We start from the raw sequence: 24,422 nt of genomic DNA, 5'->3' as shown, positions 1-24,422 counted from the left end.
CAAATCACACAGAATTGTGGTGAGTCTCGTTGTTTTTGAACCATTCTCATAATTGTATTAAAGTAGCCAACATCCCATTGACTTTTACTTTAATATATTAAGGGCCTCTGATACGAGTCTGTGTTGAAACTTAGTACTTTCTGCATTAAATACATAAAAATATACAGTTCATCAATTTTCAATAAACAAAGGGGCAAATATGTTGCTAAACGCTGCCTTGTGATGACAAGATCCTTTTAGGATATGACGGTAATTTAAACATAGAATCATAGAAACATGCCCTAGAGATAAATAAATAAAGATATGGATCTGATACCATAGACCAACTGAAATACTTGTTCAACATATGACAGAGTTCACTTCATGCATGTTGAAAGGATTTAATGATGATTTAAGTTTTGAAGGACTCCATAGTCTTTAAAATTATGAGTTAAGTGCTCTCACTGCTGTACTACAGAACTACTGTGCAATAGAGCCAAAGTCAGTGATCTTAACGGCATTCTGTCCCTATCCATGCATTTGTACAAGTGACTGGCACTGCAGTCATTAAGAGAAATGATTTTTAGAAGATGTTAAATTCAGTGTTTCTGGTAAACGCCACAGACTGTGAGAATGAGAGTGGAGGTGATCATGTGTGTTGAATCACAGAATGTTACAGCACAGAATCAGGCCATTTGTTTCTCCACATGAGCTACCTAGTCTAATCTTGCGCTCCAGCTTGTTCCTTGTACGCTTTTAAACATTTCTCCTTTTCAAGCAACTATCTAATACCCTTTGGAAAGAGTTTATGGATTCTGGTTCAGTACTGTTATCAAAACCAAGCTGACCATCCACCTCTCCACCACTCTCTCCTCCTTTAAGATGCTCCTTATAACCTAATTCTTTGGCCAAGCTTTTGGTCACTTGTCCTAATGTCTCCTTCTTTGTCTCAGTGTCAAATTTCTATGTCTGACTGCGCTCCTATGAAGCGCCTTTGGACGTTTTACTACATTAAAGGCACTGTATATCTGCAAGCTGTTGTTGTAGAGGGTGAGTTTGCTAGTTACAGATAAACCATTTAGTGACAGAGGGAAAAGTGTTTGGCGAGGGAATCCTGTCTGTCCCCTGTTGCTCGGGTAGACCACATTGAAGATGAATCAATCAACTAACTAGATGTCTGTGTGCTGCACCACCAAAGGGCAAAGCATGAATGTTTGGGATTGAGGGAGAAAGAAGAGTAAGGAAGAATATAAGGAAGAAGTTGGCTGATAGCTTGGGTCTTTCCACCTTTTCCATCTCTGGTCCATCATAGAGCCAGGTTGCCTATGGCTTTCTGATGCTCCAACATTTTCCCTTTGAAAGCAGACCTACTGATCTCCATGTCTATGTATCTTTCTGTTTCGGCCTCAGCCTATGATACCTGCAACTTCTCACTCGCTTCTTCATTGCTCCATTAACCAGCTGAGATGCTGCATCCGCCATGCTCAATGAGTGCTTGTGTGCTGGTGATTCAGTAACTTCTAGCGGTGCAGTTGTTTCTTTATTTCTGATGGTGCCTGGTACAGGTGTGATAAGTGTGTACTCCTGCCTTCCATCCTATCACAGATCTTCCCTTTTGTTCTTTGTTGCCCTCCCCCCTCTCCCCGCCCCTACATTTGCTTAAAAATCTGTTACATCTCCAACTTTTTCCAGTTCTGACGAAGGGTCACAGACCTGAAACGTTAGCTCTGTTTCTCTCTCCACAGATGCTGCCTGACCTGCTGAGTATTTCCAACATTTTCTGTTTTTATTTCAGATTGCCAGCATCTGCAGTATTTTGCTTTTGATGTGTGTGTGTGTGTGGATGGATTCTGGTGCAGTGATATGCAGATATGTGGGATGGGGATGTTGGTGAGAGGGGAGGTGTGAAGAGAATACACTCTTGTGCCAAAGGCTGGTACCCTCTATGATGAGGACCACTACTGACTAAGTAAAATATGCCCTACTTGTTTGCTGCACCATGGGGTTGCAATTTTCTGCTCAGTGTATCTAAATTACTATCTGCCAGGGGTGACTTCCTGCTTGTTAATGTGCTAAACGGTGATTATTCTGACTGAGATTTGATTGGCTGCCTTAAATTCCTGCCAGGGTGAATCATGCTGCTGCTGAGCGGAAAATGCTGCGTAGGCAGGGGAGGAGGACACTCTGCACAAACAACAGCATAAAGGACGTAATGCCCAATTTGACCAGCCAACGCCATTTAACCCCATTTACTTTTAATTTCATGTAATCTTGTGCAAAATATAAGAAACCGCTGCCTTTTATGGGGGACAATGGAACACCAAGCATATCCAAGATGACTCTCTCTTTCACACATGTACACACACGTTATAAATAGAATAACAGTTAGCTAGCAGTATGATATTACCCTTCAAAGAAGTTTTGACAAGGCTATTATGTGTACAGTCATTATTTTAATAGCAGACAAGAGATTTTGCTCAGTTTTTGGCCCTTTCAATGAGTGATGAATGGAAAGGAACTTTCCTTCCTAGTTCTTAAGGGACTAAGTGGTCCCGGAAGCCGGCAAAAAATATAAAATATGCCTCCTTAGCAAATAATCAACGAAATAAAAAAGTACAGCGTTTCACGAGCACAGAATTCTTTATTACTCTGGCATGTCTGGCACTATTGATTCAGCAACATCATCACATGACTTCGCGTACAGCTCTCAATTATTGATGTAAATATGTTTATCAAGTTGAATTGTGTTAAAACTGCCAGGCAAAAAGACGGTTGGGGGCAATTTTAACCCTATCCGCCCGGTGGAAACCAGGCAGGTAGGCAATTAAATTCGCCCAGGGCACTCAACCGTCCTGGAGCCGCTGGGACCTGACCTGCCGGTACTTTAACCTATGACATCATCGGGACCCGACGGCAATTTTTACTAGGAAGCCTGGGAAGGGCAGTGGGTTTCCCGCCAGGTGTACCCAGTGCGGAAGTGGACTTCTATCGAGCAACAGAATGTATCCTAAAGCCTACATCCACTCTATAAAAGTGTCTGATATCATTGTTGCTTCATATACACTGCAACTTTTAATGAAGAGTGACTCCATTATGGACTGAATTAAATATGTAATATAAATTGCTCCCTGGTATGAATTCTGGATTCGAACCAGCAAAGCTCCTCTCATGCTGAGGTGACTGTTGTGCCATGTGACTCTGGAGTCAGAGCAGTGCTATCACTCAGCAATGCTGATGTCTTATCAAAAAAATGAACATGCTGGCCGCGATCTTACCTCTCGGTGCGGCTTGGGGCCGGGACAGCTGCCTTCCGGGTTCCAATCCCGTCCCCAACGACGTCCGACGCACAGAGGCTATTTTGTGTCATTTGACCTTGTTAAGCCCCGCCCTGCAGGCTTGCCAGCCAATTAAGAGGAAGCCGGTGTCAGATGACATCAGTGTCATCTGCCGGTTTTCTTCAAGGGGCCACGCACAATTTTTTTTGACAGCTGATTTTTCAGTGTTTGACAGCATTGAGGTGCTGCAAACACTGACAATCGCTGTTCACAGGTGAGCCCTTGCATCCAGGCTCTCCAGTGACTCCCTTCTTAGGCTAGAACAGACGGCAGCTGCAGGTGAGGTTACAGAAGCGATCTGTCACTGGTGAGAGAGGTTCTCCCAATGAGGTGGGACTACACAAACAATTCAAAACTTGTCACCTACAGAAAAGTCTAAATACATTAAAAATGATTTTCCCAACAGTTTCTTACCTCTGAAACTCACCAGTGCACCATTGGATCCTTCACACCACTTCTGCAGCTGTCATCAATGCAGAAACATTACAGTAGACCCACAGCACGCCACACTTGCCTGTCGTGGTGTCCGGACGCCGGGAAGTCCGCAGTACACCTGTCAAAATTGCAAAAAGCTCTTAACTGACTGTTAACAACCTGTTAAGTGCCTATAATCCTCTTCCTGCCGCTAGGTGTCAGGTCCATGCGCAAAACGGGGACCCAACACCTGGGAAGATTGATTGGAGGCAGGTTAACAGCAGGTTTCTGACCCGCTGTCAATCTTTGCGATTTTGCCGGATGTCCCACCTCCAAACCTGCCCCCTGAGTGCTGGCAAAATTCCGGTCGTTAACTATAATGAAAGCTGCCCTCCTGGGTAAATATAATGAAAGTGAACACCTACAACTTTAATCACAGCTCCAACATTGTCATGTGGAGACCAAGGTAAGCGAGACAGAGCTGCATCACGCTATGATTGTCAAAATAGGCCACAGGTTCTAATTGGATGCTCATTGCCTTAAGACTTAATAGCATATAACTGAATGAAGCAACCTTAGCACAGAAACACAAGGGGTCTCTTCCAGGTTAGAGTAGGAAGGACACTTCTGGTAGACTACCAATCAACCTTGAGGGAGAAAGCTGAAAATGACTGATGTAACCTTTGAAAGTATGACACCTGACCTCAACAAAGAAGGTTTGCACTCTGCTGTGGATGGGAATGGCCATTCAGCCCATTCTGGTGCACCCATCCAGCAAAAGCCTACAGTACTCTGATCATAGCATCCAACTATTAACTGATTCAAGGTTTTTGCCTCCACTACCCTACCCAGAACTCCACTGGCTGCTGCATTTGCCTACCTAACAGCAGTGATTATACTTCAAAAATAATTCATTGGCTATGAAGTACTTTGGGACATGGAAGGAACTATATAAATGCAGGTTCTTTATTACACCCTCTTGTTCTGGATTACCCTATTGGAAGGAATCCATGCTAACTGTCCATACGATAGTATGTGGCTACAATTGAATCCTGAGCCAGTCCTCCCGCTCCCTGATGATACATGTCTCTAACCAACTCCATTTCCCATTCCATCCCACTGATACACTCCATGCAATACAATCCCTTCATAAGCCTCTACTTAACACTCACCTTATGTTCGTTAGAAGGTCATGTTTCTACAAGTCATTTCCAGGTAATTCGCAGAACATCGCCAATCATCTATTACAAAAAGAAAATACTGCAGATGCTGGATGTGGTAAACCACTTTTATCGTTCACTATCGTTACACTATAGTTATCACTGTTATATCGTTACTCTATGGTTATCACTGTTCACACTGTTGTATCACTATACGAGGTCGCCTCTTGTCACGCTGCTATACCTGGGCTGACCACTGCTGACTCCACCTACCTGCCCAGGTATAAAGGTAGTCGACTGGCTGGCATTCCTCCTTGTTGTATCCGATCACCCACGAGGGTGGGCTCTGTTATTTAGCCAATAAAAACCTATAGTTACTTTCTTAACTCGTCGCTTTTCATTGGATGAATTGATAGGTATATCAATTTTATTGGCTAAATTTTAAAATGTCGACACTTGAGCAGTCAAACGACCAGCCAAACGACCAGCCAAGCGACCAGCCAGACGCCCAGCTACAACAGCCACAGCAGCCGGCCTGGCTGCGAGCCCTCAGACCACCGTACCTGGACCTAAACCCACAGGCAGCAAACTCAGCCCTCGACTTCGAACACTGGCTGAGCTGCTTCGAAGCCTACCTGGGAGAATCCGGCGTGCCTCAGAAATCCATGCTAAGAGTTCTGAGCGCCCAAGTGAGCCCTAAAGTATTTGCACTCATCCGGGACCTTAAAACATACGAGAACGCCATCAACCGGCTGAAAAGACAGTACCAAACCCTGGTAAATTCCATGTATGCCAGACACCTCCTAAGATCCCGCCCGCAACAGCCAGGAGAGCCCGTGGAGGAATCTTTACGGGTGCTACAAGCACTCGGCAGAGACTGTAACTTTAAAGCGGTAACGGCGGCAGAAAATACTGAAGACAATGTCCGCGATGCCTTCGTGAAAGGCCTGCGGTCCGACTACTCACGGCAAAGACTACTGGAAGCAAGGGACCTCGACCTGGACAAAGCTGCAGCCCTCGCTCTCTCTCTAGAGGTGGCCCATCAGGACCTCGAGGCATACTCAAGGTACTGTAACTCGCGACCCTGGGACTTGGGACCGGCCCCGACCCCGAAAGAATGCGCCCCCTCATGGAGCTACCCCTCCCCCACTGTCCAAAGGCACTGAAGAGAACCCTGGGGCTCTTCACCTACTATGCCCAATGGGTGCCCAATTATGCGGACAAAGCCAGACCCCTCATGAAGTCCACATCCTTCCCCCTTACGGAGGAAGCGTGCGCAGCCTTCTCCCTCATTAAGGGAGACATTGCCAAGGCCACAATGCACGCAGTGGATGAGTCCATCCCCTTCCAAGTCGAGAGCGATGCATCCGACTTCGCCCTAGCCGCCACCCTTAACCAGGAGGGGAGACCGGTGGCCTTCTTCTCAAGGACCCTACAGGGCCCTGAGATCCGACACTCGTCGGTCGAGAAGGAGGCCCAGGCGATCGTGGAGGCGGTACGACGCTGGAGGCACTACCTGGCAGGCAAACGATTTACCCTCCTTACCGACCAACGTTCGGTCGCTTTTATGTTTAATAACAAGCTGAGGGGCAAAATCAAGAATGACAAGATCTTGATGTGGAGAATCGAGCTCTCCACCTATGATTATGATATCTTGTACCGGCCAGGTAAGCTGAACGAACCCCCCGATGCTCTGTCACGAATTACATGCGCCAGCGCGCAAAGTGATAGACTTCAGACCCTCCACAACGACCTCTGCCACCCCGGGGTCACCAGACTTTACCACTTCATTAAGGCCCGCAACCTGCCCTACTCCATCGAGGAGGTCAGGACCATGACCAGGAACTGCCAGACCTGTGCCGAGTGCAAACCGCACTTCTTTAGGCCGGACAGAGCAAGCCTGATCAAGGCCACCCGCCCCTTCGAGCGCCTGAGCATCGACTTTAAGGGGCCCCTCCCGTCCTCTGACTGTAATGTGTACTTCCTCAACATTGTTGATGAGTACTCCCGTTTCCCCTTTGCCTTCCCCTGCCCAGACATGACCAGTACCACGGTCATTAAATGCCTGAACGACCTCTTCGCCTTGTTCGGGTTCCCAAACTATATACATAGTGACCGGGGCTCCTCCTTCATGAGCGAGGAACTCCGTCAGTTCCTACTAGCGAGAGGTATTGCTGCAAGCAGGACCACCAGCTACAACCCCCGAGGGAACGGCCAGGTGGAAAGAGAGAACGCGACGGTATGGAAGGCCGTCCTCTTAGCCTTAAAGTCTAAGGGCCTCCCAACCTCCCGCTGGCAGGAAGTCCTCCCGGCAGCGCTGCATTCCACCCGGTCACTACTTTGCACTGCCATCAACGCTGCCCCCCATGAACGAATGTTTGCTTTCCCCAGGAAGTCGACTACGGGAACCACGCTACCAACCTGGCTGACTTCTCCGGGGCCCGTCTTGCTGCGAAAGCACGTGAGGGCCCATAAAACGGACCCCCTGGTCGAGAGGGTGGACCTCCTGCACGCCAACCCCCAGTACGCCTATGTGGCATACCCAGACGGGCGGGAGGACACAGTCTCCTTACAAGACCTCGCACCCTCGGGCACTCCGGAGACACCACCTTCACCCCCCCCACCACCCCCCCAATTCCAGCCCAGGTAGACGGCATGCCGGAACCCCACGAGCCTTCGCCGACCACGCAGACACCAGCATTAACACCGGATAATGCAACACCGCCGCTGCGACGATCAGAAAGGCTTACGAGGCCTCCGGACAGACTGACATACCAGAACTGGTAGTACACTTCACCCCGCTGGACTCAAATCTAAACAAGGGGTGAATGTGGTAAACCACTTTTGTCGTTCACTATCGTTACACTATAGTTATCACTGTTATATCGTTACTCTATGGTTATCACTGTTCACACTGTTGTATCACTATACGAGGTCGCCTCTTGTCACGCTGCTATACCTGGGCTGACCACTGCTGACTCCGCCCATGACTCCACCTACCTGCCCAGGTATAAAGGTAGTCGACTGGCTGGCATTCCTCCTTGTTGTATCCGATCACCCACGAGGGTGGGCTCTGTTATTTAGCCAATAAAAACCTATAGTTACTTTCTTAACTCGTCGCTTTTCATTGGATGAATTGATAGGTATATCACTGGAAATCTGAAATAAAAACAGCAAATGCTGGAGATACTCAGCAGGTCAGTTCTGACGAAAGGTCATCGACCTGAAACGTTAATTCTGTTTCTCTCTTCACAGATGCTGCCTGGCCTGCTGCGTGTCTCCAGCATTTTCTGTTTTTATGTCAATCATCTATTGTTTAATGCCCCCAGGATGTAACAATGGAGACAATGATAGCAAAGGGCTCCATCAAGTAACAGGTTAAATTACCAGCTTACAATGACCCTTTACTACCCCAGTTATGCCAGAGGCCTTCTGTTGAAGTGGTGTGATGTTTTCTGTCACAACCACATGATCTGCAGTATGGCATCGTGACGTTGCTGAGCACTCACAGAATGCCATATGGAAACAATGATCCCATGTATTTAATAATGTGCACCAGCTGCAGATTAACATCAAGTGCTGTAGCTGGCTTTTGCAGTTCTAATTTTTAAAGTATTAAAAACCTCAGGCATCCTGCTGTGTGACAAATTGAAGCATTTTTACCTTAGATGTATCATGGTATTGGTTTCTTTCTGCCATGTGGTTTAAAAACTAGGCCCATTCAGAAAATGTGCCAGCTTATTTTGACACATAACCAGACATTATTCTCTGGATCAGGTACCCAAGGGCGGGAAACCCAGCCACTCAGTTCAAATACAAACATCTCGTGGGCTTTGTTTGTACATATATTTGATTGCCAGCTCCATGTTGAGTTTAAGAGGTGGATATTTAAATTTGCTTTGTCCCAGTCATATTTTGAAAAATATTTCCCTGCCGATGTTGTAAAATTCAGTAGTCAGACTGAAGCCATCAGAAAGAGAGAGAGATAGGTTAGAAAGACTCGGTAGGTGGTTAACAAAAGAACCACCATGTACCCCGAACGTGTGTTCAAATCGATCCATGGCCTCGTCCCATCCTATCTCTGTAACCTCCTCCAGCCCTACACCCCTCCAAGATCCCTGCGCTTCTCCAATTCTGGCCTCCTGCGCATCCCCGAGTTTATTCGCTCCACCATTGGCGGCTGTGCCTTCAGCTGCCTAGGCCCTAAGCTCTGGAATTCCCTCCCTAAACCTCTCCGCCTCTCTCTCCTCCTTTAAGTCGCTCTTTAAAACCTACCTCTTTTTGGCCACCTGTCCTAGTATCTCTTAATGTGACCTGTCGTCGAACTTTGTCTGATAACGCCCCATGGGATGTCAAAAGCGCTATATAAACGCAAGTTGTTGTTATTATTTATATTACAATTTAGCGCAGCAAGTTGACTATTTGTTATTTTCCACCAGCTGAAGGAGAGATAGCTAAAATCTACAGTGTGTCATTGCTACTGTTCACTTATCTGTTAAACAAATCTGTTTGCCACTTATAGCCTAAACTACAGTCTAGCGAAGTGTTAATCTACTGCCTTCCCGTGTCAAGGAAGATCATGTCAGGCCACATGATATAACCAGTATGGTACAACACAGTAATAACGGTTTAATGAGCGACCCCTAGGCACGCTATAAATTACCTCGATTTTGGAAAGGCAAAGACAGAGTCTGGGCCATGGGGAGCAGAAGTGGTCAGCAGTGCTTAACCCAAGAAAAATATCTGTAGCGTTAAAGACCCAGTGATTATCCCCAATAATCTCACCAGCATTCAGATGTTACAAGCAGCGAGAGGTCTGTGCACGTGTTACAGTGCACAAGCGCCTGGCAGTGCTTTCCCCTGTAACCAACAGCAATGTAAATGGGAAGTATAATCAGAACAGTCCCCTTGCATTCCTGTTAAACACGCACCCAACATGACACTGCTTGGTACTGTACAACTCAGCCATAAGGGAGAAGTGTCTGTGAAAGAATTGTGAAACCACTCTTATTGCAGTTACAACAATGCTGGCAGATGCAACAATGCTGGCAGATGCCTAAAGCTGTTAGACATCCAGTCTGCTGCTAAAGTTCATTAATCTTTCTCCACTCTGCCATGCAGCGACACCTATTGTAACACAAGGATTAAAACAACTGAATTAAAACAACTGAACTCTGTATCGATTAGAATGTGACCCATAGCACGTTCACACAAACACAAGTCATAACATGAGAATATACGCATGAGTATTTATTTAGAGCCACTTTATCACTTGCTTATTTGATGTATGTACAGATTATGTATCAGACAATTGAATTATTACTAAATGTATCCAGATGGTGGCGCCATTCCCTTCCGCCATTTCCATCTCTACTTTCTAATTTTATGCATTAAAAAAACTGAATTCAGTCTTTGTGGAATCTACCAACAGGGCTCGGAGACTCTCCCAGGACCCAAACTAGCCTGCAGCAGTAGCAGAAGCTGCTGCACAAGTTCACAGATAGGGCTAAAGTCAATTTTGAAGAAGGGTTCGACCCGAAACGTCAACTCAAATTTCTCTCCACGGATGTTGCCTGACCTGCTGAGTTATTCCAGCATTTTCTGTTGTTTCGCAGCCCTGCCTTCGATCTATTTTCTTTTCTTTCCAGTTTTAAAGAAGGGTTCGACCCGAAACGTCAACTCAAATTTCTCTCCACGGATGTTGCCTGACCTGCTGAGTTTTTCCAGCATTTTCTGTTGTTATTTCAGTAGCACATGACTTGGACTCAACATAGAGTTCAACAATTTCAGGTCATAACCTCGGCCCCTATCACATATATATAGGCCTAGAAATTCACTGGCCTTAGCGCCGCTTTTGAGGCGCTAGAGGGCCTAGCGCCGAAGTTATGGCCAGTTTAGAAATTGACAGGGGCCCTAAATCGGCGTTAGGCCAGTAGCGCTGCGCCGGCACCGATGACGTCATCGGTGTGCGCAGCGTCCCGGTTGCCATGGTAACCCGCCCGAACTCGGAAATTGAGTTGCGGCCGCCTCGCCCGTGGCAGCCGCAAGCAACGTTCTGGCAGAGGTGCCTTACAGAACTTTGCGCCGGCGCATTAAAGGCCCCGCGGCGGCCGGCCGCTTTCCCGCCGGCCGCCTGGCCGCAGCTCCCTCCCCGGACTTCCCACCACCCCGCCCCCCCCCACCCCCCGGAACAGAAGCAAGCCCGGCACTTGTCCGAGGTGCCGGGCTCATTTTTAAAAAGATTATCGTGGGCCGCGGCCGGGTGCAGGCAGCTCCTCCTTAACGGAAGGAGGAGGCCTGCACTTCCCGAGCCTGCCGCACCGCAGCGGGCGCCGCAGCGCCTGAATAGCGCCGCAATGCAGCACGTGGCGCCAGTTTTGAGGCGCTGAGACCCCTCAGTAGCACCGGCAGCCGTTTGGGCGCGGCGCTACTGAATTTTTGGCGCGCGCAGGGGGACTTAGCGCCGGCACTAACTTCCGGCGCTAAAGCCCTCGCTGCGCCAAAACCGAATTTCTAGGCCATATTCTTCTTTTTTTATCCACACTTTTTGTTTTTTCTTCCCTCCCTTCAGCGGTCCTTCATTCTGCCAGCGCAATTCACACCCCAGCTAGAGCCATCCTTTATTCCTCAACCTGTCCCATTTCCACCTCCCCTTGCCTTGAATATCTCTCAATGTCTCTTAATCTCTCCTGCTTTCTATCCTATCACTGACCTTCCCCTTTGTTCTTTCATCCCCTCCCCCTTTTCCCAGCCACCAAACTTGCTTTCCATTTCCTGCTTTTTTTCCAGTTCTGATGAAAGGTCATCGACCTGAAACGTTAACTCTGTTTCTCTCTCCGCCGATGCTGCCTGGCCTGCTGAGTTTTTCCAGCGTTTCCTGTTGTTATTTAGCACATGACTTTAGTTCACTGGAGTCATTTAAAAAGGGCACACAATGTAGGTCGTTCGGTTAATAACTAAAATGACTAATGAAAACCTTCTACACCTTTATCAATGGTTGTTTTATAGTCATCTCAACACAATGCATTCCCCCCCCCCCCGTCCTAAAGAATAAAATCTTTTTCAACAAATACTTTTACTAATCAGCCGTTTCTCTTTTTCGAAAGCAAAATACTGCGGATGCTGGAAATCCTTAATAACAACAGAAAACGCTGGAAAAACTCAGCAGGCCAGGCAACGTCCGTGGAGAGAGAAACAGAGTCAATGTTTCAGGTCGAAACCCTTCTACAGAACTGAGAAAGGCAGGAAATGAAACCGATTAAAAGGCAGTTTGGGGGCTGGGAAATGGGGGAGGGGATGAAAGAAGAGAGATTAAGAGATATTCAAGGTTTCTCTTTTTCTTGTTGCTAATTTGTACCTGGTGCAAATTGCCGTTAAGTGCCTTTTAGTGAGAATGATTTGAATGCCACTCTATTGACTGCTTCCGTCTCCTTCTACACTGAGACCCCTTTAAGGGGGGCCAGCATACTTGTATTGTACTTTTCAACTAACAGCAAGTCTAATATTAGAAAGATGGGAATGGTAGCATAGTGGTTATGTTACTGGACTAGTAATCCAGATGAATCTGGACTAATGATCCAGAGACATGAATTCCAAATCCCACCACAGCAGCTGGGAGATTTAAATTCAGTTATTTAAATAAATCTGGAATAAAAAGCTAGTATCAGTAATGGTGACTCATGAAACTTGTTGTAAAAATCCATTTGGTTCACCAATGTCCTTTAAGTGTCAGCTGTGGCTCAGTGGGCAGCACACTTGCCTCTGAGTCAGAAGGTTGTGGGTTCATAGTCCCACTCCAGGGAATTGAGCACAAAAAGCTAGGCTAACACTTCCATTGGAGTGCTGTATTGTCGGAGGTGCTGTCTTTCGGATGAGACGTTAAGCCGAGGCCCTGACTGCTCTCTCAGGTGGACGTGAAAGATCCCATGGCACTATTTCGAAGAAGGGCAGGAGAGTTATCCCTGGTGTCCTCAACTAACAAAAAAAAACAGATTATCTGGTCATTATCACATGTTTGTGGGAGCTTGCTGTGCGCAAATTGGCTGCCGCGTTTCCCACATTAAAGCAGTGACTACACTCCAAAAGTACTTCATTGGCTGTAAAGCGCTTTGAGACGTCCGGCTATATAAATTAGGGATGGAAATCTGCTGCCCTTACCTGGTCTGGCCTATTTGTGACTCCAGACCCACAGCAATGTGATTGACTCTTAACTACCGCTCTGAAATAGCCTAGTAAGCCACACAGTTGTACCAAACTACTAATAAGAGCAGCGGTTCAAGAAGGCGGCTCACCACCACCTTCTCAAGGGCAATTAGGGATGGGCAATAAATGCTGGCCTTGCCAGCAATGCCCATGAATGAATAAATTTTTTAAAATGTTCTCAACACACTCTCCCTCCCCCACTTGGTGCTTCAAGCCATCCCTTGTTCTAAAAACTAGTTCACCGCCAAACAGAATGGCCCGAATTTTCCAGGGTGGGGGAGGGAGCCTATGACCGCGTACGAGGTGCGTTCGCGGCCATAAGTGCATACGCGAAAACCCGGAACTTGCGACCTGTCAAGTTTCAGCTTGACAGATCCACCGCATCCCCGGGAAATGGACATTCGCTGGCGGAGAGTTGGGCTATTTGAGTAGGGCCTTCTTTTACCAGCGTAAGAGTTTAAATAAATACTAAAAAAAAATTTTTTTAATTATTTAAACATAAAAAGACTTTAAAATTAGTTTAGGTTATTTTTAGCCCCTTTAAATGTTAATTAAATTAAATTTTTGTTTTAAATGTTTAATTTAATTGTATTTTAATTAATTTTGAACATGTAATGATTTATTTTTATTTAACTGGTGTGTAATTGTGTTTTTTAGGTGATTCCTGTTCATGCTTATGGGGATTCTGTACGTAAATGGAATCTGCATAAGCATAATAGGGATCCCCTGCTTTTTCAGTGGTTGGCCTGGCCCACGTGATCCCAGGGGTGCTTGCAAACCGCGTGCGCCCCGGGGATACGTGGGCCTTTATGCATGCGTACGCGTTTGGCAACACCTAGGTTGAAAATCCAAATTCTGCTGCTGTAATTAGGAAACTAGAACATCGTTTGCATATTACGGACATGACTGGGTGAACATTGAACATTTGAAAAATCTACAGATTCTCAGAGATGTTCGAACTTGTCTTGATTCAATGAAGAAGACGCCCTTTAATCCTGGATGCTCAGGAATGTTTAGCATTGAATGTCAGTCCAGATGTACAGTCTAATCAGCCAGATCCGCCATCAGAACTGACTACCAAGCCTGGATTCACCTGAACAATGGGATGAAGCAATCTCAATTCATCGATGCATTTCTTCTAAAGATGCAATTTATACCCTACCAGGTACTCGTTAACTTTGGGAAGACCGAACATGAATAAATCATGTAGAAGATGTAACATGGCTTTCAAAATGATCTCTCATACCGGGAAAGTGCATCTCTGTGAAAAATGCGAGAATAAAAAGACATAATAAGATCCTCGAGGAGCTCATTGATAAGGTTTGAAACAGTTGGCCGGCATTTGTCTAACCAAGGTTGAATTCAGAAGACGGCTCCCTCTGGAAGCCCAATATCATTTTCCAGAACTAAGGTAACATCGGGGTAATAGATGTTACTACAAGATTCAAAGAGAACAACAAATCACCCGAGAGTGCCTGGAAAGAGAAACAATCAAAATATAAACACCGTGAACTTGAAATCATCACTCTCACGGGTGGTAGGAACATCAGCTTCTTCAGCTTCATCCTAAGTGCTGGGGGCAAGAAGACAACACATTAATGTCCTTCCTAAAGATTGAGTATTATAAGACGTTTGCACGTCAAAGTTCTAGACTGTTTTGTTAACTTTAGAAATGTTACAGATATTCTTCGACGATTAAGCTACTATAATGAACTGGACCAATGTTGTAATATACTATTATGTAACACTGCTTTTTTTTTTTACTTATTTATATTTATTTATACACTTAATAGATTGTTAGAAACACATTTTATGATGATTAGAGTTTGGGGGTAATTTTATTGCCTTTACCAATTGACTCTCTCAGCTTGCCCAGCTCCACTGTTTAAGCAGTCCTACACTTGGTGAATGTCTGTGGACCCTGTGTCCTTTGTTACTACCATTCATATCCAGCCCATTTGCTCTATTCTATCCCAGACTTTCCCTTTTGTTCTTTCCTCCCCTCCCCCCTCTCCCCGTCCCTACACTTGCTTAAAAACCTGTTCCATCTCCAACTTTTTCCAGTTCTGACGAAGGGTCAGCGACCTGAAACGTTAACTCTGTTTCTCTCTCCACAGATGCTGCCTGACCTGCTGAGTGTTTCCAGCCTTTTCTGTTTTTATTTCGGATTTCCAGCATCCGCAGTATTTTGCTTTTGCCCTATTCTCTGACTGATTGGACTTTGTGAAAACTCGAAATAAACACCCATTACAAGGAACCGTGTTCCTGAATGTATTAACATTAAATAGATGTCAACTGATGGCGCCAGTCCAGCAAGGAGTCAATGACTTCAGGAAAAGGGGAGAGAAGCATGAAAAGGAAAGAAATATTACAGCATAAAGGCCCATTCTCCAAATTAGGCAGCCACTAGTGAAGGAGAGTTTTTGAAGGATCTTCTGGTTACAGAGGGATGTCAACCTTTGCAATAAGTTGCACCCAGTGCAGTGAAAGCCACCCCTATGGGTTCTTACAATCGGAAACTTAACTGTTGTAGGAGGCCAGAGAGGAGTTTAATTCCTGAGTGCATAGTTGAGGATTTGCCAGGTTGTCATGTTGATGTGGTAAAGTACAGACAAAAAACCTGTATTGTCTGTCTCCATTGTGCGTTTTAGCACCACACCACCTGCCACTGCTTGTTTTATAGACTGTTCTAAAATATTTATTATTCTAGGAAAAGAATTCAAGAAACATGGTGTTGGGCAAAAACACTTGCTATAAAATAAAATATTTGCAAACACAGGAATAAGGACCCCTTTTATCAGCATTGTTACAGCGACTGTGCATTGGCTCATATTAATACACTCAGCATGTTTAGGAGTTCAGTACTGATAGGTTTTGATTTCTAATCTGATCCCCGGGTTTTCCGTCTCTCCCATTTCCTCACCTTTCCCTCTCTTTTCATTGGACCAAAAAAAAGAAACAATTTCACAAATAAGGTGACAACAACCCAATTACCCTTTTAAATAACCCTCCACCAATCAAATTAAAATTTGGTTGTCCCGATTAACAATGCACTCCAGTCCCCGCGGCGCCCACCGGTCACGAAAGAGCTCGAGCGTGCCGGCGGACACCGCGTGCTCCATCTCTAGGGCCACCCGGGCTCACCTTTCCCTTAGGCCTCTCACTTAATTACTTCAATTTCTTTCATGGGTCTTTCATTATTTGACTGAGTTATAATCTGTTACATCACCAAACAATCATTCTGGTGATACTTTCTGCGGTTGCAAGTGTCAGCTGTGGCTCAGTGGGCAGCACTCTCTAGGTGGGAGGGGCTAGGAGTGAGCCAGGTGTGACTGGTTGCCTAATTGCAGCTGGGTGTTGGAGGAAGTTTTGTAAAAAGTTGGTGGAGGGTTTTGTTTTCAGGTTTTAGGGCCTTTTTGGCCCACAAAAAACAGCCAGATGGCTGCTGAGGGGTCCGGAGTGCCGGGCCCCTCAGAGGACAATATTCCCGAGAGGAATTTTATTAGGGAAGAAACTGTGGTGGGAAGGGGAAAAAAAGGCCCAAAGATTTGGGCCGGGACCTCAGGAGGTTTGGTAAAGAAAATACGGTGGTGGTGCAATGTGAAGATAAGAAGATTCGAGCCTGGGATATAATCCAGGCGGTTCATGAGGACTGTGGTGAGGGAAGCTGTTTTGCCTGCCGACCAAAACCAAATGTGGGATTTGAGGTGACGGTCAGTGGCCGTGAGGAGGTGGAAAAACTGCTGCTCAGTCTGAAAGTTGGGGAGAAATTTTTGGAGGTGACTCTGCTATATTCAGAGGAGGTGGTGGTTTCATTTTTGAACTTGCCTGTGTACATCGAGGATGAAGTGCTGAGCAAAAAGTTGGAGTCGTGGGACATTAAAATCTGTTCCAAAATAAAGAGGAGGTACTATCCGGGAACACGGATAGCAGACGGAACCCGGTATGTAAAGGAGCGGTTCCCAGAGGGGGTGAGGTCTTTGCCTTACAGTATGAAGTTCGAGACACTGGAAGGAGTACAGTACTTTCGTGTGCTGCACGATAACCAAGTAAAGGTGTGTTACTATTGTCTGGGACATGATCATCTCGTAAGAAACTGTCCTGATTTGTATTGTTACAATTGCGGTGAGTCGGGACATATCGCGCGGAGCTGCAAGGCAGAGAGCTGTGGGGTGTGTCGTAAAGGCCCCGCCCGCTGTGAGTGTGTGGCAGAAGGGAGCAAAATGAGTGATGAGGAGATGGGAGAAGGAGCAGGAGAGGAGTGTGGAACGGCCGGAGGTGCGGTGCAGTCGGAGGACACAGCCGGTAAAATGAAGGAAAAAGGAGCACAGGAAGAGGCAGAGGTTGGCGGAGCAGAGATCAAGATGGAGATGGCGGAAAACACGGCGAGTGCTATGGAGGGGAACAAAGACAGCAGCGGGCAGCAAGGGTCGAGTGCAGACTCGAGCCTTAGTGCAGTTCGGCTCCCCCTGGGGAGTCTGGTGTCTGCGGGGGGAGAGGAGGCAGGAGCGGGGTGTGTGGTGGAAGTGAGTGCTCCGGGGAGAGGCGGGGAGTCGGATATTTTGATGAGCGGGAGGGGGCAGGGCGGGGAGAGGGTGCAAGAGGCAGGAGCCTTAAAGGGACAGCAGAATGGGATCGGCGAGATAGAGACGTCAGAAGGGAACAATTTAGGTGCGCCATTGTCCCATGGAGAGAGGGAACAAGGTGTAAGGGTCAGAGGTGGAGACATGGTCGAAGGGGGCGGCACAGTGGGAGAAACTGCAATAGCAGGAAGACTCTCTATGGGAGATGAAGTATTTGACGGGGAGCAGGATTATGTATCTGACGGGGAGCAGGCACAGAGGGTTGCAGAAGAGCTTGAGTGTGAGGAATTAGAGGGGGACAGAGACATAGAAGTCGGGGATGGGGTGGCATCATGTGGAAAGGGAAAGGTTAGTGAGGGGCAGAAGGAGGGAGAAAGGGCAGCTCCTGGGTCCAAACTTAAGGCAAGGAAGAGGCTGAAACAGCAGGGAGGGGTCAAACAGGAGGGAAAAAGAGCCGGAGGCTGCAGGAAAAAGCAACAGCTGCCCGAAAAGTTGAGAAGGAGCATGAGAGGAGGGAAGAGCCAGAGATTAAATGATGGGGAGATTATTGGGCATACTTCCCTTCTTTGGAGCCATGATTACATTGGTCTCGATCAATGTGAACGGACTGAGGGGTGAGAAGAAATTGCAGCAGTTGTTGCAGGGTTTCAAAGGCACGGACTTGTTGTGTCTGCAAGAAACCTTTTGGGATGAGGATATTCTAGAAAGAATTCAGAAGGTTTGGAAGGGAGAGGTGTTTGCAAGTTGTGCAAACAATAACCGTAGAGGGGTGGCTGTTTTGTTGAGTCCGGCCATAGAAGAGAACGTTGCCTTGGTGAACAAGGACACTGAGGGGAGATTTTTACGGCAAAGGGTAAAATTGGAGGGATTTAATTGTGATCTTTTTAATATCTATGCACCGAACGACCATTGCAAGCGTCGTGAGTTTTTTCGGGGGTTATTCACTGAAGTGGCAGAGGTGAAAAATCCTTGTATAGTGGGGGATTTTAATGTATTTTTATCTTGGATGGACATTTCAGCCCAGATGACCTTTAAAGAGGATAACTCCAGAGGGATGATTATAAAAATGATGGCAAATTTAAATTTGAGAGACTTATGGAGGGACCGGAACCCCATAAAAAGGGAGTTCTCCAGAGCAGGTTGGGTGGGTGATGTTTTAAAACAGAGCCGAATAGATTTTGTGTTAATGCGGGAAGGGTTAAGTTCGGAGGTGATGGAGATTTATTATAAAAAAGTATTTTTTAGTGATCACTCGGCTTTGGTTCTTAGAATTAGGAACAGCAGAGTTAAGATCAGTTCAGGGGTGTGGATTTTAAACAATCAATACCTGAAGGAAAGTGCTTATAAAGAAGGGATTATAAATATAATAAAGAATGCTCAGAAGGAACTTTTGTTCTTGAAAGAAAGAAGAGTTTGGTGGGCCAATTTCAAATATGAGGTAAAAGTTTTTTCGGTACGTTATGGGAAAAAGAGGGCGGCAGCTAACCGGCATCGAGAAGAGAATATAAACAAAAGGTTTACGGATGTCTGTAAAGCAGTTGACGGAGGGGATAAGGGAGCTGAGACTAAGTTCCGGGTGCTAAAGGAAGAGTGGGAATTATTGCAAGCTGAAAAATGCAAGGGGGCCATTCTCCGTGCAAAGGCTAGAGATGCATTGGAGGGCGAAAGATGCACTAGATATTTTCTAGAGCAAGAGAAGCTGCGACAGAGATTATCGTTAATTGAGGAGTTGACGATTGGGGAGAAGATCATTCATGAAAGTGAGGAGATTTTGGAGGCAGCTAGCAGCTTTTATCAAGAGCTATATACAAAAGAAGACATTTCCAATTTGGAGATGGAGAAGGTTACTGCTTTTATTGAAAAGGGTTTAAAGGAGGATGAGAGAAGCATGTGTGATAAAGAAGTAGGATTGGGGAAATAAAAATAGCAATAAGTGGAATGAAGGGGGGGAAAAGCCCAGGGTCCGATGGACTAAGTGCAGAATTTTATAAGGAATTTTTCGAGATTTTAAGTCCATTGCTCTTAGGAGTTTTTAAGGAAATTAAAATTGAGGGAAGCCTGGCCCCATCTATGAGGAGAGGTATCATAAGCTTAGCTTATAAAAATAAAGGGGATAGACGGGATCTGAAGAATTGGAGGCCCATCACACTATTAAATGTGGATTATAAGATCTTGGCGAGGGTTATGGCAAATCGTTTGAAGGAGGTGTTACCGGAGATAGTTTGGCCCTCTCAGTCCTATGGAGTCATAGGCCGGGACATCGCAGACTCTGTGGTCTCAATCCGAGATGCAATAGAACTCATGGAAGAGAGTGGGAGGGAGGCTTATTTATTAAAGATAGATCAAGAGAAAGCCTTTGATAGGGTCTCTCATGAGTTTTTATTGAAGGTTTTGGAAGCATTTGGTTTCAAGGAATTTCATTCAGTGGATAAGGATTTTTTATTCAAACATATTTAGCTGTGTTAAATGTAATGGTTTTTTATCTAAGTATTTTCCGATACAGAGATCAGTGAGACAGGGTTGTCCCCTGTCCCCACTGCTGTACACATTGGTAGCAGAACCATTAGGTTACATGATGCGAAAGAAACAAGGTGTAGTTGGGATTGTGGTACCCAGTTCCGGGCTGGTGTCAGTGATACACCAATATGCAGATGACACAACCTTAACATTGAGAAATGGGGAGTCAGTGAGGAAAGCTATGGAGGTAGTGGAGGAATATTGTAGAGCTTCAGGTGCCAGAGTGAATTATAGTAAGTCCCAATGCCTGGTTGCAGGGAGGGGTAGGGGGGAATGTCCCTTTAAGGTGGTGGAGGTTTTGGAAGTTCTGGGGGTGCATATGGGGTGCAAGAAAGACAGGGAAGAAGTGGATCGATTAAATTGGGAACCAAAGGTTATGAAAATTAAAAAGAGAGGCTTGTGTGAGGTTTTTATGGGAAGGGAAACCAGCCTTGGTGGCTTACAATACCATCATTGGACGGAGAAATCAGGGAGGACTCAACTTCCCAGATATTGATTTGAAGAAAAAATCCTTTAGAATCAAATGGGTGAAGAGATTTCTTCAGAAGTCAAATTCAAGTTTTTGGAAGAGTTTTGAGCATTTTTTAAAACGAAGTGGGATAGGAGGGCAGGGGATATTGTATATGGAATACAATAATATGTTTTTGAAATCGATTCAGCTTCTCCCTAGGTTTTATAAGGGGGTTGTAGAGACTTGGGCTCAATTTTTAAGAAGTGTGCAGTTTATGCCCAAGGGGGCTGAGGAATTTTTAGAACAGCCCTTATTTTTGAACAGGTGGGTCAACATCGAAGGAGAGGTTTTATTTAATCAAGCTTTTATAAAAGCTGGGATTATATCGGTGAAAGATGTATTATACGAGGTGATTCCAGGTTGGTTGCCGGAAGCGATAGTGAAGGACATGGTGTGGGAGGAGGATCAGGAGGTAGAAGGAAAAGCAATAGGAATCATGTATGAGAAGATTGTGAGGGCAATGCCACAGGATTGGATGGAAGAAATAAATGCGGAAATCTCCAAAAGAAGTAAAATGCGTCCTGCTTTTCCAAGCTTTGTACTGGAGAAAGGGGGAGAGTTAGTCCAATTTGACAACTGTAATACTCAAGATTTCTATGAGGTATTCAGAGAATGGAGATTCAAGACACCTGCTGGTCAGGAGTTTTGGCAGAGTATATACCCACAGCTGGACTTCAACAGGATTTGGAAGGGAGTGTGGGCGAATTTTAAATGCCCAGAATGGATTGAACTGGATTTCAAATTGGCTCATAACCGGATTTTTACCATGACGGTCTTGTGCAAGATTGGACGAGTGGAGGCGGCAACTTGCCCAATGTGTGGGACACAGGATGAGACTCTGTCCCATTTACTAGTGTTATGTCCGCAGTTAAATGACTTTAAGTACTATGTTCGACAGTTGTGTGAAGCTTTTTTGCTGGGTGGGGACCGAACAGCGAGAATGGGAATCCCGTGGGACTCAATTTTGAGATGGGGATTGCAGGAGAGTCTGCCAGAGTCTAGCGGAGCGGCAATTAATTTAATGTTCAGTTTGGCTAGATTCGTGATTGTGCAAAGAAGGAATGCTCTGTTTTTTAAGGGGAGGAGAATCAATCTAAAAGAGTATTTTAAATATAAGCTAAAAGACCATTATAAGGCTCTGTGGATGTTTTATTCAGAAAGGAATTTAAGGACAGTATTTTACAACCAATTTTTAAAGTACAATCGATTAATATATGTTACAGGTGACAAATTAAACTTCAGGTTTTGATGTTAAAATGTGGTGGCGGAATGGCTGTGCAGGGCGGTGGAATTGATTTGTATCATACAATGTAATGATCACGATGTTGTAAATGTTCTTCATGTTCAATAAAGTATAATAAAAATATTTTTAAAAAGTGGGTAGCACACTCGCCTCTGAGTCAGAAGGTTGTGGGTTCAAGTCCCACTCCAGGGACTTTGAGCACATAAAGCTAGGCTGACACTCCAGTGCAGTGCTGAGGGAGTGCTGCACTGTCAGAGGTGTGGTCTTTCAGATGAGACGTTAAACCGAGGCCCCGTCTGCTCTCTCTCAGGTGGACTTAAAAGATCCCATGGCACTATTTCGAAGAAGAGCAGGGGGAGTTATCCCCGGTGTCCTGGCCAATAACAGATTATCTGGTCATTATCACATCGCTGTTTGTGGGAGCTTGCTGTGCACAAATTGGCTGTTGCATTTCTCACATTACAACAGTGACAGTACTTCATTGGCTGTAAAGTGCTTTGGGATGTCTGGTGGTCGTGAAAGGCGCTATATAAATTTGTTTTCCTCCACCCCTCCCCTTCTTTCTGATTCTATTAATATGCTTAATTGTCTTATTTTTCCGTTCTGAAGAAGGGTGCAATCCCAAAATTTCAACCATCTGTTCCTTCCCCTAGTGCTGACTGAGCTGCTGTCTGTTGACTGCTTGTTTCTGCAGGTTTCCAGCATTTGCAGCATTTTGCGTTCGATTAGGTTTTGTAAGAGGCCCTTTGAAAGAAAGGGTAAGAGGAAACAAGTGGAATGGCTTAAGGGTAAGAGTTCTAAAGTGGAGGGACACACTGCATGAAGGAATGGCCTCAGATGGTGGAGTGGAGGGATCACTCAGTCAGAGTCCGAGAAGCAGAGTGCACACTGAGACGTATGGTTAGAGAGAATTGCTCAGGTATGGTTGGGCAAATCTGTTGATTGAGTTGAAAATGACAAAGAGGACCTTGAAGTTAAGGCTGAGGCTGGAATAGGTGAGACAGCCTGCAGTTCAGACACACTAATTAATTTAAAATAGTGTGGTGCAGCACTGAGCAACCAAGACCAGGACTGTCCTAGGCTCGATTGCTGGTTCATGCTGGGTTAACGTTGTCAGAACAGTGGTCGAGATGCAACTATTGGCTTCAGAATCTATGGACAAAGGAGAAACATCAGTCAGGCCAGTCCTGATTGCAAGTGACCCCTGCATGAATAGATGTTGGGTGACAACAGGATTGGATTTGGGTAGTGATGCCCATGCAGTTGAATAGCCTCTCGCTATCTGGGCTCACACATACAAGTAATACACTTGGGGCTCAATTTCCTGCCCAATTTCCCCCTTCAGACTGTCTGCAGGAGTCTGCATAAACTAAAATATGGAAGATGGAAAAAAAATGCCAGTCAGTTTGAATGAAGGAAACATTCACTCCTCATGGTACAAGGTTGAAGCTGAATTTTTCTCTCATATTACTTGAAACTAGATTTTAACAGGTACCTGACACAAAGGAAGACGATTGTGGGAGGCTAATCATCCCAGCCCCAGGACATCACTGCAGGAGTTCCTCAGAGAAGCCGCCTTCACCCAATCATCTTCAACTGCTTCATCGATGACCTTTCCTCTGTCATATGGAGGGGGGGAGGCACTGATATTATCTGGGCAACGTTCCCTTAATTAATTGCCTGTTATCTACTCAAAGTGGCCTTGATGTACTTGTGGGTCATGTCACCGACAGGCATTGTGCATTAACTTTAATCCAAGGTTTTCGAAACTTACAGCACAGAAGGAGGCCATTCGACCCATCGTGCCTGTGCAGTTTTCATCATCAAAAATAATAAGCCGCTGTCTACAGTTCCTTCTGTTCCGTGTTAATACACATCTCTCATGTCTGAGACACGGGGACTTATGTGCAGTTAATTATCGTGCTGCAAATAACTTTCAATGTCAGCGGTGGCAAGATTTCCATTATCATTGTAGGATTTAATGTCAGTCATTAACACATTATCGCAATGGGCATGATAACCAACAATGTGATGTGGGTATAGATATAGCAAACAGTGTCTCAACGTCAGTGCCTTTAGTAAAAATAAAAACATACGTCATTTAAGAGGAAGGAGTTCAGGCCAACATTCCTTTCTTAGTCAACACCATTGAAAACAACAACAACTTGCATTTACACAGCGCCTTTAACACAGTAAAATGTCCCAAGGCGCTTCAGTGAATGAATTACTCATTCATCTCAATGCTGTTCATAGGACTTTGCTGTGTGTAAATTGACTGTCATTCACTACAAAATAATTAAATTTGTGTGAAGTGGCTTGGGATGTTTTTTGAGAGATGTGGCGCAGCGGTATATAAATGCCAAGTCTTTCTATTTTAATTAGTAAAAGAATAGCCGAGATTGAGGATCACAAACTTCGGTGCTGCTGATGGTTTTGGAACAGAGCTTTTGAACGCTCATTTCAAAAATTCCTGTTGTT

At 45.5% G+C, this 24,422-nt stretch overlaps 1 long non-coding RNA gene across 1 annotated transcript in view; it reads left to right on the top strand.

The window, feature by feature from the left end:
• Positions 1-15,347, top strand: part of LOC147100043 (uncharacterized) — a 40,680-nt gene extending 25,333 nt beyond the window's left edge. The window contains exon 3 of the long non-coding RNA XR_015073820.1: positions 15,208-15,347. This is a non-coding gene — a long non-coding RNA (uncharacterized LOC147100043). The remainder of the gene's footprint in view (positions 1-15,207) is intronic.
• The last annotated feature ends 9,075 nt before the right edge of the window (positions 15,348-24,422 follow it).

Source organism: Somniosus microcephalus, chromosome 27 (assembly GCF_052327205.1).
Source record: "Somniosus microcephalus isolate GS21.2 chromosome 27, FLI_Smic_1.0, whole genome shotgun sequence".
Lineage (NCBI taxonomy): Eukaryota > Metazoa > Chordata > Chondrichthyes > Squaliformes > Somniosidae > Somniosus > Somniosus microcephalus.
Note: the sequence above shows the minus strand (reverse complement) of the source record. Positions and strands in the feature narration are given on the sequence as shown.